This window comes from Tursiops truncatus, chromosome 2 (assembly GCF_011762595.2).
Source record: "Tursiops truncatus isolate mTurTru1 chromosome 2, mTurTru1.mat.Y, whole genome shotgun sequence".
NCBI classification, from domain to species: Eukaryota; Metazoa; Chordata; class Mammalia; order Artiodactyla; family Delphinidae; genus Tursiops; species Tursiops truncatus.
Window position 1 is genome coordinate 173979079 of NC_047035.1, and position 16865 is coordinate 173995943.

Consider the following 16865-nt stretch of genomic DNA (forward strand, 5'->3'; position numbering starts at 1 on the left):
CAGCTTCTCAGACGGAAGGAACTCTTTGAGACATTGGGGATTCTGGGTGAATTTCAAATGAGGTCCCTTCACCTTAGGAGGATGCCACGGTCTTGCCTGCCTTCCAGAGGAAGATGAGTCACTGGTGTTTTCCTGCATCCAAATACCACGGCCGTTCCCTGGGCCTGAGTCAGTCTACGGAGGCGGCAGACACACACCCAGGAGGACCCTTCACCTTGACAGATGGCAGAATCTCTCCCCTGCTCTCCCCAAAAGGTCTTAAATAAGGTCATCTTCTTCTTCCCCAGCTCAGGGAAGCCAGACAGAACTGCAGGCCTGGGGGACGCAGAATGAGCCCTAGGAGACATAGAGCTTGGAGTGATGCCCCTCTAAAATCTATGCCACCAACAACCGGGTGGAAAGAGTGACAGGTGATGGGGACATTGTCACTGACTAATAGGTTATTTTAAATACGTGGGCAGGGCCAGGCCCGAAATTTTCATCCATACCGTGTCAGCAAAAGAGCGTCGTTTTATCATTTCGTTTGCAAAACCTGTTTCAGCCTTCTGTTCACGTGTAAACATGTCCTACGTTTCCTTGGTCATTTCAGAAGTGCTGTCTTTTGTGTATCTGTAGGTTCCCAAGGATGGAGGTGAATTCCAAAGACGAATTTCCCTGTATCCTGCATGGCCCACTGCATCTAAAATGGAATAGCCGAGAAGAAACCAGCCGCTCACTGGTGGTAAGTGTCTGGGGAGAGGGATGCTCGTACACATGCTCCGGACGGTACGCCCTGTTAGGAAACTCGGGAAGGACAGTGTGGCCATGAGTATCCAGACCTGCGTTCTCTGACGCAGCCGTTCCACTTCCAGGAATTTATTCTCAGGAAGAGTCAGTGGAGGAGTGCTGAGCACAGCATCCCTGCTGCTCCCAAATGCCCGGCGTAAGGGGATCTGTTCAGTGAGTGTGGGGTCATCCATCCGATGTAATGGTAAACAGCCATGGAAACCGTGTTATGGACCACGTGGTGATCTATTGCCCAATGCAAAGGGCCACTTAAAAAGCACATCTCTTATGACCTCAATTTCATATAAAAACGGATATCTTACACAGGCTTGGGGGGGAAGGATCGCTAAAACGTTAACGCCGACTATCTCTGTAGTTGAGAGAGTGGGTGTCAGTTTTTCTTCTTGGCGCCTGGCTAAATATTCTAGAATAGACATGCATTACATTTGTTATCAGAGGAAAAGAATCCTTGTGATCGTTGAAGCACATTTGCCAGTTGTTAGCAGAATTCTTACAGAGACTGAGAATTTGTATGATATACTGTGTCCCGTCAGATCGTGTTATATTGTATAAAGTTCTGTTCATCACCAGGGGACGGGTCAGGGAACTTCTTGGCAGTTCCATTTACGATCAGATGATCTGGAGAAGAAGTGGGGAAAGGAGACCTGGGGCCTGTTGAACACGGGATTTTCTAAAGAAAATCATTTATGATGACCTCACCTTGGAAAGTAGATGTAAGAAGAGTCCTGGATACCTTTTGGTTTGGAATTCACCATACATTGGAAAGAAAGTGGTCAACTTATCCCATAACATAACTTGGAATCCTGGTAGCGTTAAGCTGCCATCCACGTAAAATGGAGCAGTGAAGGCAAGACCAGTCATGCCGCCACCGCTCAGAGTGAGGTCCTGTGCGCAAAGCACCAATAAGAGAGGAGCCTGGCCAGGGCAGCTGGAGTGGGTCATCACCATCGTGGCACCGTGAGACCCAGCCCTAAGCCTCCAGTTTCCCCAGACGGAAGCCCCGGCGGGGAGGGCGAGGAGGACCGGCCCTGTGTAGGAGCAGCCGTAACACCACCTTCCTTGTCAGCCGCAGTCCGTGCACCTGTGTGCGTGCACGCCGGGCAGAGCTCACCCACGTGCTGCGTGTGTGTGTGTGTGTGTGTGTGTGTGTGTGTGTGTGTGTGCGCGCCCATGCGTGTGAGCCAGCCGCCATCCTGACTGAGGTCCTGCTCTGTTCTGGCACCAGGGCCGGTGCTGTGGGTGCCCCCGCTTTGTTCTCTGTGTCTTAGTAAACAGCCACTTCCTCTTTTCATGGTAGTGAGGGCTCAGTTCCTTAGAATCACGGGGGGAGCTTGTGTAGGGGGACATGTAACTGTATTATGCCCTCCAGCACCCAGATTCCCGTCAGCATTTCTCAACAGAGGTGCTGTTGGCACTGGAGCAACAAAAAAGTGTTGTTGCTTGGGATTGGCCCAACGCCTTATTACTTCAATGTCTTTAGTTTTCCGAAAGAATTCCTCCAAAGGAATGCCGTTGGGGCCCTTTCTGACCCTGTGGTCACCAAAAACGCCCTCACCACTCTTCCAAAGCCACTGCAGGAGCCATTCTGAAATCAGAGGTTTACTCCCCGCATAGAGTCGGGTCGATTCTCAAACCTGGACCCTGCTGCTCTCTCCATCTGTGCCCGCCGCTCTGGGAGAGTGGCTTTGCATAGCCACCCGGTTTGTATGATGGCTTTCCTGTTTGTTATTCCTGGCTTTCCAATACCCCATCCCTCTGATGATTGGAAGCATGGAACTTGTGGCCTTGACCTATTTTGTGAGGTCATAAATCTTGGAATATCAAAGGTGGGTCAGGGCCCTATATTTCAACTCACTCATTCATTCAGTCAATATTTGTAAAGAACCTACTACTGTTAGTTCCTCTGTTAAGGTACGGGTATACAGTAGTGATCAGAGAAATCAATCCAACAGTCACATGACTGATACGTAATTGTAGACTGAGATGCATATTCTGAGGAAGGAAAAGAATGAGACTTCAGGGGAATTTGTTCTAAAGGACCCCCCCTAGACCGAGCAGCCAGGGAAGGTTTTTAGTGAAAGGATGCTTGAGCAGAGACCCGAAGGGGATGGCTGGATGGAAGGGGTGGCCGTGCGTGCTGGCACTGGGTCATTCCGGATGCAGGGAAGAGGGTGTGCGAAGGCCTGTGCGAGAGCTGCCAGGCCTGGGAGGAGACGCAGAAGCCAGGGTGGGCAGAGCACGGAGGACAAGGGCATCTGAGTAGCGGCCTGGGAGGCTTGTTAGAGAATTGTTTTTCCTTTTTTTAACAATGTTGTGTTAATTCCTGCTATACAGCCGAGTGATTCAGTTATACGTATATTGTACATTCTTTTTCCCATATTCTTTTCCATTATGGCTTATCGTGGAATACTGAATGTACTTCTCTGTGCTCTACACTATACGTTGTTGTTGATCCATCCTATATATACTAGTTGGCGTCTGCTAATCCCAACTCCCACTCCATCCCTCCTCCTCCCCTCCCCCCTTGGCAGCCACGAGTCTGTTCTTTATATCTCTGAGTCTGTTTCTGTTTCATAGATATGTTAATTTGTGTCCTATTTTAGAGTCCTCATATAAGTGATATCATATGGTATTTGTCTTTCTGCTTTCTTCACTTAGTATGATAATGTCTAGCTGCATCCATGTTGCTGCAAATGGCATTATTTTGTTCTTGTTCATGGCTGAGTAGTATTCCATTGTATATATCGACCACATTTTCTTTATTCATTCATCTGGCAGTGGACATTTAGGTTGTTTCCACATCTTGGCTATTGTGAATAGTGCTGCTATGAACGTAGGAGTGCATGTATCTTTTTGAATTAGGGTTTTGTCTGGATATATGCCCAGTAGTGGGATTGCAGGATCGTATGATAGCTCTATTTTTAGTTTCTTAAGGAACCTCCATACTGATCTCCATAGTGGCTGTATCAACTTACATTCCCACCCACAGTGCAGGAGGGCTCCCTTTTCTCCACACTTTCTCCAGCATTTACTGTTTGTAGACTTGTTACTGATGACCATTCTGCCCTGTGTGAGATGATACCGCACTGTAGTTTTGATCTGCATTTCTCAAATAGCTAGTGACGTTGAACATCGTTTCATGTGCCTTCTGGCCATCTGTATGTCTTCTGCCCATTATTTTATATTTTATTTATTTATTTTGCGGTACGCGGGCCTCTCGCTGCTGTGGCCTCTCCCGTTGCGGAGCACAGGCTCTGGATGCGCAGGCTCAGCGGCCATGGCTCACGGGCCCAGCCGCTCCGCGGCATGTGGGATCTTCCCGGACCGGGGCACGAACCCGTGTCCCCTGCACCGGCAGGTGGACTCTCAACCACTGTGCCACCGGGGAAGCCCCTTATGCCCATTTTTGATTGGGTTGTTTGTTTTTTGATGTTGAGCTGTATGAGCTGCTTGTATATTTGGAGATTAAGCCCTTGTCAGTCGCATCATTTGCAAATATTTTCTCGTATTCCATGGGTTGTCTTTTTGTCTTGTTTATGGTTGGCCTGGCCCCTCTGCTGTGAGATGGAGGCCTATGTATGTCTCTAGGAAGGCTCTCAGAGGCCCCTGCCCGGGGCCATTCATTAGTAAGATGGTGTTTGTGACGTCTCCCTCCATGTGTGGGGGCCCCCTTTCCATTCCGAAAGTTTAGATGGCGCAGTGATTTCCGATGCCACAGGCTCCCTGAGTCTCCCGACACAATTGGTTGTTGGTACTTCGGCTCAGCTCTGACACTGACACCCCAGCCTCACAGGTTAAGGGCTGCTCCCACGTCAAACACCAGTCACAAGCCCTGGGCGTCCCCTACTTCCCACCAGCTGGCTGTCAGTCGGGTTCCTGTGATCATTTGCTAGAGCACCTCCGAGAACTCAGGAACACGCTGCACTCCCATTTACCAGTTTATTACAAGGGATGCGACAAAGTGAACTCCTATATGGGGAGAAACACAGGGCGAGGTCCGGAAGGCTCCCAGGCGCAGGGCTTCTGCCCTGTGCACTTGGGGTGCCCGCCCTCCTGGCACATGGCTGTGTCCACCAGCCTAGAAGCTCCCTGAACCCCATGCCATTGGGCTTTCTATGGAGGCATCATCACGTGGTGATGATGGATCATAACTCGGTCTCCAGCCCGTCTCCCCTCTCAGAGGTTGGGGATTGGGGCTGAAAGTTCTGAGCTTCTAATCACTATTCGGTCTCTGGGGACCTGCCCACTCTGAGCTATCTAGGGACCCAACAGCAGTTGCCCCATTAGGACAAGAGATTTTCCCATCACCCAGGAAGTTCCGAGAGATGGTTCCAGCCACAAAGACCAAATAGTAGGACAAAAGACACTCCTCTCACCCCATCACTTAGGAATTTCCGGGGGTCTCTGTATGAGGAACCAGGGACAGGGACCAAATACACGTTTCTTCTTATGCTGTAGGTGGCTGGTCCACGGCTGGCCCACCCTGGAGTAGGGCAGGGGCACTCCCGGGGAATTCTAGAACAGTCTGCAGCTGCCGCCCATCCGCCAACCTGCCCTGAGCACCACCCTTACCTGCCGGCAGGGGGAGCCCGTCTCCGACGCAGGACCCACCTCTGAGGGCAGCGGAGGCCCCGGGACAGGGAGGGGGGCGGGGTGAGGAGGGGGCCTGCTCACGCTGCGGGCTTGTGCCCCCGGAGTGTGACTGTGTCACGCGGCTGGGACCTCTGCCACCACAGGCACGGGGCAGCAGCAAGAACGGGGCAGCGCTCGCCGCTCGCTGGCTTCCGATCTGAGCAGATCTTAGCCGCGTTACTGCTCACCCTGGAGCCCTGCAGGGAGGCAGGAGCAGCCCCATCTTACAGGCGAGTAACCGGCGGCTCCCGGACGCCTGCAGACCTGCTCAGCGTCACGGTCTAGTGGCAGAGGCGGGATACACACCCCACCTGGTGGGCGCCAGTGTCTGTCGTGTGCGTTTTCGTGATGGTCGGGGGACAGAACCCAGACCCAGGAGCCGATCCCGGAGGCTGGCCACACCCAGACCACAGCCGGCTGACTTACCCGTAAACTAAACCAGGGCGCCGCGATCCCGGAGATGCCGTAGACACTCTTGTTCGCGGCTTGCAGCCTTCGCTAGGCCGCCAGGATGGAGGGGAAGTTCCTCAGCTATTTCCAAGCTCTCTTTCCGGTGTCTCTGGGACCCTATTTGAGAGGCTTCTGTGCATCTTCGTGAATGCAGGCTTTGCAACCCTGGCACGGGCCCCTCGGGCACCGCGAGTAGGCATCTGGGCAGGGCCGGGGAGAGCACGGCGGCAGTCCACCCATGCCGCTGCCGTAGGCAAGCCTAAAGCTCCGCGTACAAAGAGCTTGACCCCCCCCCCCCCCGCCCCCGGGAAGGACGGCCCCGTGCTCCCCACACCCACTTTTCCTGCTGCCCCTCCGGCCACTTAACTCACTTTCTTTGGCCAAAGAGACCGGTGTGTGTGTGTGGGAAGCCAAGTTGTGCCCTTGGGGCAACTCCGCTTCTATTTTCAAACCCGCGGATGCTCCCACACCTGCTGAAGCGCCGTCCTCTCCCTTCCCAGCCTCTCCCACACCTCGCTCCCTCTCCGAACGCCCCCTGACCTTCCCAGGTGCACCGTGATCCGTTCTAAACAGCCGGTCCTTAAGCAACTTGTTGGGGAAAAAACAAATAACCTGACGAGCGCTTTAAACTGCTTCCACCCCTCCAAGCCCCTCTGGACCCCCGAGGGGGACTTGACGTCTGTTTACCCATCACGGCAAACGGTGTGCACACGCCACCTTGCGACCTCCTTCTGGAAACGTTCCTTTCCGAGGCCCCCTCCATGTATGGACATGAGCGGCACGCGGACCGTCTCCAGCGGCTCTGCAGCGGGTCGCGGGGTTGCAGCGTTTCAGGCTTTGCTTAGTCATCACAGGATGGCTCGCCATTTGGGTTGCCTCCAGACCGAGGCTGTTATAAGTAGCCTTGCTGCCTTCCAGTTGTTTTTTGCACCGAGTCACTCACTGCTTAGCTCTTTAGCTGTTTCCTGGGGAGGGTCCTCCCTCGCCAGAGCAGCAGGAATGTGCTTTAATCTCTTGGGTCCTCCCCCCTGCCCGCAGGGGTGCTGAGCCCAAGAAGAGCTTCCTAACAGAAAGAGCCACTTCTTGCGCCTCTGCTCTCTGCCAGGCCCCCGGAAAAGCACATTCTGTGTATTTTCTCATTTAATCCTCAGGGCGTCCCTGTGCAGTAGGGGCCACTGGGATTCTGATTTTATAAATGGGAAAATCAGCACTTACAGAGATCGGATAATTTCACCAGTCACATAGCCAAGTAAGCGAGCGGCAGGGCAGGGCGTGGATGTGAGCCAGGCCAGCGGATCCATGCTCCCCTGCTGGGCCCATCCCAGTGAGCTCATCTGTGCCCGCAGGCAGGTGAACTCCTGTGCCCTCCCAGTGCGACTGGTGGCTCGTCCCAGGCTGACCTGCAGCTTGGGAAGAACGTTCCTCACATCAGCCCCATGCGGGATCCCGTGATGGAAGGTCAGTGCCTGGGCTGCTAGTTTCAGGTAGAAGCCACCTGCGGGGGTGTCTGCCCGGGATGCCTGTCTGTCCCACCAGGTTCAGAGCGAGCTCCGTATCCCCACTCCAGCTTCTGAGCCCCCAGACTGAGTTTTCAGAACAGAAGATGTGGTCTTCCTCGGGTTCCCAGGGGAGAAGGCGGGCAGGAAGGACGTGGGGTTCTGCTCGCGGGGCCCTGGGCACCTCGGGCATCTTAGAGGCAGAGGACCACAGGCGTGCCCCGTGTCTGAGAAACCCCTGAGGGCCGGCAGCAGAGGCCCTGGGGCAAAGGAGGGCTGCAGGGCCACAGCCCCAGGAGAGGAAAGGACAGCGGCTTCCTCCTCTTCCTGAAACTCCTGCCTGGTGGGGCAGCTCAGGGCAGCTGCGGCCCTGGAGCGAGTCCTTGGCGCGAGACATGGAGAAGCACGCGGCCTCCGCCCTCCTCGCCCCTCTGGCCGGCTGGTCCTAGCCACGTATGTCCCTGTCTGAGAGAAGGGGCCTCACCAAGGTGGCTCCTACGAGACCATCGGGGCTGGAGAAGCCTTTCAGATCGACTGACCTGGCCCGCGGCCTTCAGACAGGTGAGGATCCGCCGCCGCTTCTCCGCGGAGGCCGCCGCGGTCCAGAGAGGCGAGTCCACGGGCTGGGGGCTGCTCGAGGCCGCACGTCCCGGGGGCCACGGCTGCGGCAGCACCACAGGCTGCACTGGCATGGCTCCCCAGCAAGCACCCGGCGTCTTTTAAGATAGCATCATTTTTCGTTCTGCTTCAAAAAACAGTCTCTCATTTTAGAAACTGTCGAAAAAGGAAAATCAAAACTGTCCGTTGTCTCATCACTTGGCAACGGTCACCGAGGATGAACACTTGGCTCTACCTTACGTTCTTCTTCACGCACACGCTTTTTACATAATTACGTTCACTTACGTAGTATTTTGTGTAGCTTGCTTTTCTCACTTACCATTATCGACATTTCCCCCAGTCATTCGGAGGTCTTTGTAAATACGCGTTTCATAACTACATACGTGTCGCTTGATATCATGCCAAACTTTTCTTAACTATTTCCTTAGATAATAGTCGCTCAATTCCAGTTTTCTGCTGTCGTTCATAATTCTGGGGCTAACGTTTTCGGAGTAAGCTTTGTCTGTATTTTTGCGAACTTCCATAGTCTGGATTCCCCAGGTGTGGAATGACTGGGTCCAGGTTCTTGGTAAATTGCTCTCCAGGGCAGGAGCGTCCTTTTATACTCCTGCATCAGGGCCTGCTTCACCCCTCCAGTCTGAGAGTTCCCATTAAAAAATTTAAAATATGTAATAAAATGATCAAAGCCCATCAACGTCTGCAGTCCTGACGTTCTCCACGCCTCAGCTCCGTCAGTCACGCGGCTGATAAGGAGCATGTCCCCTATACCAGACTCTGTGCTAAGCATCTTACCTGCTTTATCTCGTGGGATCTTCCCAGCGACCCTGGCCAGGTGCTGTTACTGCTGGTGCACTGCAGATAAGAAACCTGAGGCAACAGAGAGGTTCAGCAGGTTGCCCAAGGCACACAGCTGGTAAGTGGCAAGACTGCAGTTAAAGGGTCTAACTCTTACCTGCCTCCTCCACCCACCCATCCCGAATGCCAGGGCCAAGCTGGGCCCGGGTCCGGACCGCTCTGCCCGGCACGGGTCTTACTGCTGGTTCGGAGTGAGGACCCCACGAGGAGCTTCCTACCTGGTTGACTTCATGGCGTATCAAGGGCTCGGCCTGTCAGGCTCAAACCAACCGAAGCGGCCGTAGCCGTTCACACTGCCGCCAGACTCAACGCCACGCAGCGCTGGGCCGTTCGTGACACGCCGAGCGCTCTGCGGGATGGAAGTTTGGGAGAACGTCCTCTTTCCGTCAGAAGTTCACAGATTAGCTGAGGGGTGAGCGGAAATACATAAATGGCCGCTTTATAAGATGGACTACGTAAGGGCCTTGAAAGAGATTTGAGGGTCTTGGGTGGTCAGAGAAGGGAGGGGCAGCTGGCTGGAGGGCTCCGCTGAGGAGGCGCCGTGTAAGCAGCATGAAGGGAGGGAAGAAGTTCAGTTGGCACAGGTGGCAGGCGGGGACCCCGGGCAGAAGGCCTTGCTGACCCAAGGGGTGGAAGGCTGTCGAAGAAGCGGTGGGATGTCCTGCGCGGGGAGCCGTGAGGGGCGGCGGTCGCAGACTGAGGCTCTGCTTTTCCTCTAATTGAAGTCGAGGGGATTGACAGTGTTGGGTTCATTTCTGCTGCACGGTGGAGTGACTCAGTTACACACATTCTTTTTCATCTTCTTTTCCATGATGGTTATTGCCGGATGTTGAACGTAGTTCCCTGTGCCCTACGGTAGGACCTTGTTGTTTATCCATCCTATGTGTACTAGTTTGCATCTGCTGATCCCACACTCTCCCTCCCCCACCCGCCTCCCCCTTGGCAACCACAAGGCTGTTCTCTGTGTCTGTGAGTCTGTTTCTGTTTCGTGGATAAGTTCATTTGCGTCATATTTTAGGTTCCACGTGTAAGTGATATCATATGGCATTTGTCTTTCTCTTTCTGACTCACTTCACTTAGTATGATAATCTCTAGGTCCATCCGTGTTGCTGCAAATGGCATGATTTCATTTCTTTTTTATGGCTGAGTAATATTCTATTGTATATATGTGCCACATCTTCCTTATCCATTCATCTGTCGATGGACACTTAGGTTGCTTCCATGTCCTGGCTATTTTAAATAGAGCTGCAATGACCATTGTGGTACATGACTCTTTTTGAATTATGGTTTTCTCAGGGTATATGCCCAGGAGTGGGATTGCTGGGTCGTATGGTAGCTCTATTTTTAGTTTTTTGAGGAACCTCCATACTGTTCTCCATAGTGGCTGTATCAACTTACATTCCCACCAACAGTACAGGAGTGTTCCCTTTTCTCCACACCGTCTCCAGCAGTTATTGTTTGTAGACTTGTTAACGAGGGCCATGCTGACCCTGTGAGGTAGGCTGTGCTCTCGACGTGGGCTGCAGGACCAGAGGTTGTGTCGCCGCCCAGGGGGGCAACACCAGCTGCCCGTGGGGCTGGAGGGGAGCTCTTGAATCCAGGCGGGAGATGGAGGGCTCGAACAGTGAAGGTGGATGTGAGAATTGGGAGCAGAAGGACACTTGAGAGCCTTTGGAGATGGAGCTGACGCGCCTGGATGATGGGATGAGGAGGAGTAGCTCATGATTGCCCAGGTCCCTAATTCCTCTCTTTCCTGCCCTTCTCCGCCCCCGCCGTCAATCCTGTTGGCTCCACCTCTACCACACATCCTGGGGGTGTCAGTCCCCCCAGCTCCCCAGCCGCCACCCTGGCCAGAAGCCCGTATGGCTTGTCTTCACTGCATTCACTTCCAGCGGACCTCTCGGCTTCCACAACAGCTGTGCCCACGCCCCTCCCTGTGACCAGAGTCACGGGAATCCTGTGATTTATTGTCTGAACCAGGACACTTTTAAAATTGGAAGGAGGCACGATGATGAATTACACCAGGCAGAAGACACAACAAACCAGGACTGTCCTGGGCAAACCTGGACCTACGGACTTTCTAGCCAGAGGGGTCATTTGCAGATGTGAGTCACATCACGTCACTTCTCTGCCTGCCGGCTTCAGCTCTGCATGTCGTCACCCCAGACGTCCGCCCAGTCTCTGTCCTCCCTCCTCTCTGCCTCTCCCTGTGCTCTGGCCACGTAGGCCCTTCCATTCCAAGAACTCACCGCTGCCAGTCCCGATGCCGGAGCGCCCTCCCCTGGACCTTCATGAGGCTGGTTCCTCCCCACTCGTCACGTCTCTTCCACAGACAGCCCTCTCGTGACCTTGCGGTAACTCATGCCCATCGCCCCAGTCAATTCTCCCGCACTTCATCACCACCCGAAAGTAAGTTATTTACTGACTTTTGTTTCCGAACCAACAGGTAAAGAGTTTGGAAGTTCTCACTCCCATCCTTAACGATAAGAAGAAGCTGGCCAGACTGAAAATTAACACCTTTTCTTTGACCCGTTAGAGCAGCGGCCCCCAGCCTTTTTGGCACCAGGGACCGGTTTCGTGGAAGACAGTTTTTCCACGGACAGGGTGGGAGGGGGTGGCTTAGGCAGTCACGTGAGCGGCGGGGAGCGGCAGACGGAGCTTCGCTGCTCACTCGCTGCTCACCTCCTGCTGTGCAGCCCGGCTCCTAAAAGGCCGTGGACTGGTACCGTCCACGGCCCAGAGGTTGGGGACCCCTGCATTAGAGAACTGAGGTTTCTGGGAAAACCACAGCCCTGAAATCTGCAGAGAGGCACGGCTGAGAGGTTGTTACCCAAAGCCAACGCTGCTGGACCCGTGAACTGGTAGGGACACGTCAGCGGCCGTTTCAGTGACTTGCTGGAGGCTGAGTATACACTTGTGTGAGAGCACCCAATTCCTGGGGAGTGCGGCCTTCAGGGGACGCCCCCCCCCCCTTCTTCGAGCTTTACCTCCAGAAACTCCACCAGGTTGTCCTGGCGAAGGTCTAAGGCTATGGCTGAAGTGAAGGAAGAGTGGCCCTTGTGAGATATCCCAGAGTGCCCTCTGTGGCTTCACCGTAGCTAGCCTTGTCCCGGGTCTGGGAAGAGCATCCCTCCCCAGGCCTCCCTGCCTCACTACACAAAAAGAAACACTTGTGAAGGTCACAGACAAGAGGCACACACCCCTACAGGGCTGAGATTTAGTTAGAAGATGATGACGCTTCTCCCCTCCCCTCCACTTCTCCACACCAACAGGGCTCCCCATAACAACAATGGGTTGCAGCTGAAAGGGTTACAAGACACACTCCCTCCAAGAAGGAGGATGTAGAGAAGCCCAAGATCAAGAGTGGAGACAAAAACCAGACATGGGGACCCCAGGGGGATCTAAAGTCTGTGGCGCTTATAGCTGCAAAAAACATTAAACAAAGCCAACTCCTAGCCAGATTATCATAAATCCTTACAGAAGACGCCTGTTTGCCTCAGTTTCTATTACCCAGTGCAGCACGTCCAGCTTTTGACAAAAATAATCGTAAGTTCCACCCAAAACCAAAGAAAAACAGTCTGAAGAGACAAAAGATGCATCAGAAAAGCAGACTCAGATGTAACACAGATGGTAAAAGTGATCATTCAGGGAATTTAACTGTGATTAATTTGTTCAGGGCTCTAATGGAAAAAGTAGACCACATGCAAGTACAGATGGGAATGTAAGCAGAGAGATAAGGAAGACGCGAAAGGAAATGCTAGGAAGAAAAAGAAAACAGGAATGAGGAGTGCCTTTGATGGATTCATCCGTACACTCAACACAGCTGAGGAAAGAAGCAATGAGCTTGAAGATAGACCAATGGAAACTTCCCAAACTTAAATACAACAACAAAGAATTTTTTTAAAACATCCAAGGATGGAGACAATTATAAAAGGTGTGACACGCACCTGATGGGAATACCAGATGGAGAACTGAGTAGAACAGATATTTGAAGTAATAATGGCAGAGAACTTTCTGAAATTAATGACACAGCAAACCGCAGGTCCAGGAAGCTCGGTACGATTAAACTAGCTCCCCTTGTGTCTGCCGCATATTGCCTGCCCCGGCCCTACCGGGACCCCACGATTGTGTAGGCTCTCTGAGAGCATCCGTCTTCTTCATTTCCGTAGCTCTGGAGTCCAGACAGGGCCTGACGCACGGTAGGTGCTCAGTAAAGATTTGTTGACTGAATGAAGGAGTCAGGCGGGTTTTGAGACTGGGTGCCTCCAGAGCCTGGGCGTGTGCCCTGTGATCTCCTTGGTTCCTGGTGGTCACTGTGCCACTCCTGGCACCATGGCTTCCTACCCAGATGACAACAGAGGCCTCGGGACCCGTCTGCTGATTCTAGCTCTGTTTCCCTCCAATCCACGGTCCACGCTTCAGCTAGGGTGGTCTCGATCAACAAACATATCAGTCCTTTCATTTTTCTCATTACAAATCCTTCCGCAGCTCTTTATTGCATTCATGATAAAAAACAAACCAACAAAAAAACCAAAAACCCAATTCCTGGGCATGCGCACAAGACAGCTCATTATTTTACCTGCTGTCCTGGCCAGTGTCGCTGCATGCCCCAGTCCCAGTGTCACCGACCAGGGTTCTTGGCTTCCTTAATCAGTTGAAATTGATAAGAGGCCAGACAAGAAATGCAGGCAAGGGTTTACTGGGGCCCCTGCCGCAGCAGGGGGAGTGGGAACAAGTAACAGGTTCCCTCGCTCGCTCCCCAAGCGGGGAGTCTGGTGCATACCAGGCCCTGCTGTTTCAAAGGCACTGGGAAGGCCTCTGCAATGGCTTCCGCTCTGAGCTGGTTTGGTGCCTTTCATTTCAAAGCGCCCATGCCTCCCACACGACCTCATTTCTCCTCACAGAGTCCGTGCCAGGGCAGAAAGGCTCAGGCATGTGACAGAGGGGACGTGAGGAAACGGACCAGAGGAGAAGAGATGCTGCGGCCTGCCAGGCCCCGGAGTAGCTTGGGCAGGGAAGCTGCGGCCAGACGCCTCCCCCCACCACCACCCCATGCTGCTGCTGGGCCCCCTGGGCTGAGGAGGAACGGGACAGGCAGGGAGGAAGCCGAGCGCTAATTCGAAAATTCTCCCTCGTAGTCCTGACAGGTACAAAATCTATGCAAACCTGTGTTTAAGATGAATTTCCTGATCATGCCTTTTTCTGTGGTTATTCAGCAAGTTGAATAGATGATTATGACTCATTCCCCCCAAGCGTGGCTGATTAAATATTTGGTAAATAGAATTTAGCGCTTTTCACCCACAGAGAGCTTTCCTGACATTAACTAATTGCTTCTAAGAAAGGTGTCACCTTCCTTCTATGGACAGCAAACCTGGCCAAGGGGAGACACTCACAGGAGGCAGCAAAGAAAATGTGTACAGGGGACAGATGCTGCGAGCAAGACGATCCGTGGCCCACGGGACCCCCCGATTTGGGGCAGTTTCATTTAACTGTGAAATGTCTCGCCGCAGGGCTGGCCTCACGAGGTGGATTTGCTTCTGGGAAGGTTCCCTGGGCGCGGGCAGCAGGGGATGGAGAGGAGGCAGCAGGGGGATGGGAGCCCCTCCCCTCGGGTCACCGAATTGAAGTTCTCTGTGCTGGAAACAAATTAACCGGCAGAGGTGGGGTTGCTCGGTGTCAGATAGGGCCCTGCGGGGAAGGTCTTAGCCCCAGCCCGACTCCGACCCCGACCCCCGTGCCCAAGAGCGGGCGCTGCTTTAGGGACGGTGACTCGGGGCGAGGCGGGGTGGGGGAGTGGGGGCGGGGCGGCCCGGCTCCTCTGCGTCCGCTGCGAGCGACAGCGCCACCTGCTGGCCCCACCGCTCTTCGCTCCGCGCTGCGGGCCCTGGGCCAGATGTCCTTCTTCTGTCATTTCCCTACTTCCTCCCCAGGCCAGTCCAGGCTCTGAGTTCTGGCTTTTCAGCCGGAAGAATTCAATTGACACGTTATTTCAAAATTAATATAAATTAATTGGCCATTGGACCATTTGGATATAAACAGCAAACATCTCCCCCTGAGACATCACCCCTGCGTTAAATTCACTATTAAAGAAGAAACTTCAGGCTTGACTGGCCCTCGGGAATGAGGTCTCACCTATCCCAGGGGGCGCTGAAGCCCTTCCACCCTGGGGGCCGCTGGGGGAAGCGCTCTGTCTGGGCGTGGGTTTCTGCATAGCGAGCGCTGTTTTCTCCCTTAAGCTGCGCGCCTGCTTGGGGCTGCCAGGGGTGGGGGGGCGATAGAGATGGCGGGCTTTGGCGCAGTTACAGGTCTGCTGTGCGAAGACCCCCCGCGAGGCCTGGCTCCGCCACCCCTCCCGCCCAGGGTCTCTATTACCTCCTCCAAGTGCACAGAGATGAGAAGCCTCTTTTGTTCTCCGAGTTCTGAATTACTCTCCAGGCTGACAGGTCCTTTCTCCTAGAAGGCAAGGCGATTCAGCTTCTCCTTCCCCCGCTGCTGCCACGCGGGAAGCACTCGCTGGCACCCTGTCTGTTACTTCCTACAACCTTATGTGGGGTGGGTACTGCCATCGGCAACCCCATCCTGTGGGTGGGAATAAAGCTGGGGCACAGAGAGGGTGAGGAATTTGCTCAAGGTCAACAGCTGTAAGGGGCAGGACAGGGACGGGCACCGGAGAGCCCGGGGCCTGTGCTCTTTGCCTTGGATGACCACCCCCCCGCCTCCCCCCCCCACCCGGGTACTCTGTTTCCAGCACCCACAGCGCCACCGGGTATCTTAGCCTCCGACATGGAAGGCAATGGGTTTGGGGGACGGGTGGGTGAATTGGGTACTTTTTTTTATTTTATTGAAGTATGGTTGATTTACCGTGTTGTGCTAATTTCTTCTGTACAGCGAAGTGAGTCAGTTAGACATATGTATATATATACATTCTTTTTTATATTCTTTTCCATTACTGTTTATCCCAGAAGACTGGGTATATGCTCTACAGTAGGACCTTGTTGATCCATCGTATATATAATAGTGGGCATCTGCTCATCCCAAACTCCCACTCCATCCCTTTCTGTACCACCCTCCCGCCCCCCACACCCCCAGCAACCACAAGTCTGATCTCTCTGTCTGTGAGTCCATTTCTGTTTCATAGATAAGTTCATTTGTGTCATATTTTAGGTTCCATATATAAGTGATATATTTGTCTTTCTCTGTCTGACTTCACTTAGTATGATGACCTCTAGATCCATCCATGTTGCTGCAAATGGCATTATTTCGTTCTTTTTCACGGTTGAGTAATATTCCATTGTATATATGTACCACATCTTCTTTATCCGTTCATCTGTCGATGGACATTTAGGTTGTGTCCATGTCTTGGCTATTGTGGATAGCATTGCTATGAACATTAGGGGTGCATGTATATTTTTGCATTATAGTTTTGTCCAGATATATGCCCAGGAGTGGGATTGCTGGATCATATTGGCAGCTGTATTTTCAGTTTTCTGAAGAAACTTCATACTGTTCCCCATGGTGGCTGCACCAACTTACATTCCCACCAACAGCGTGGGAGGGTTCCATTTTCTCCACACCCTCTCCAGCATTTGTTATTTGTAGAGTTGTTAATGATGGCCATTCTGACCAGTGTGAGCTGGTACCCCATTGTGGTTTTGATTTGCATTTCTCTAATAATTAGTGATGTTGAGCAGCTTTACATGTGCCTCTTGGCCATCTGTATGTCTTCTTTGGAGAAATGTCTATTTAGGTTTTCTGCCCATTTTTCGATTGGGTTGTTTGTTTTTTTATTGTTGAGTTGTATAAGCTGTTTGTATATTTTGGAAATTAAGCCCTTGTCAGTCACATCATTTGCAAATATTTTCTCCCATTCCAAAGGTTGTCTTTTCGTTTTGTTCATGGTTTCCTTTGCTGTGCAAAAGCTTCTAAGTTTGATTAGGTCCCATTTGTTTATTTTTTTTTTTGTTTCTATTGTCTTGGGAAACTGACATAAGAAAACACTGATATGATTTATGTCAGAGAATGTTTTGC

General features: G+C 52.8%; 1 protein-coding gene across 3 annotated transcripts in view; it reads left to right on the forward strand.

Moving 5' to 3' along the window:
* ZNF438 (zinc finger protein 438) overlaps window positions 1–16865 on the forward strand; it is a 291111-nt gene that overhangs the window by 244660 nt on the left and 29586 nt on the right. For all 3 annotated transcript variants that reach the window (XR_012330457.1, XR_012330456.1, XR_012330458.1), the window contains one exon: window positions 616–721. The gene's annotated coding sequence lies outside the window, so the exon portion shown is untranslated. The remainder of the gene's footprint in view (window positions 1–615; window positions 722–16865) is intronic.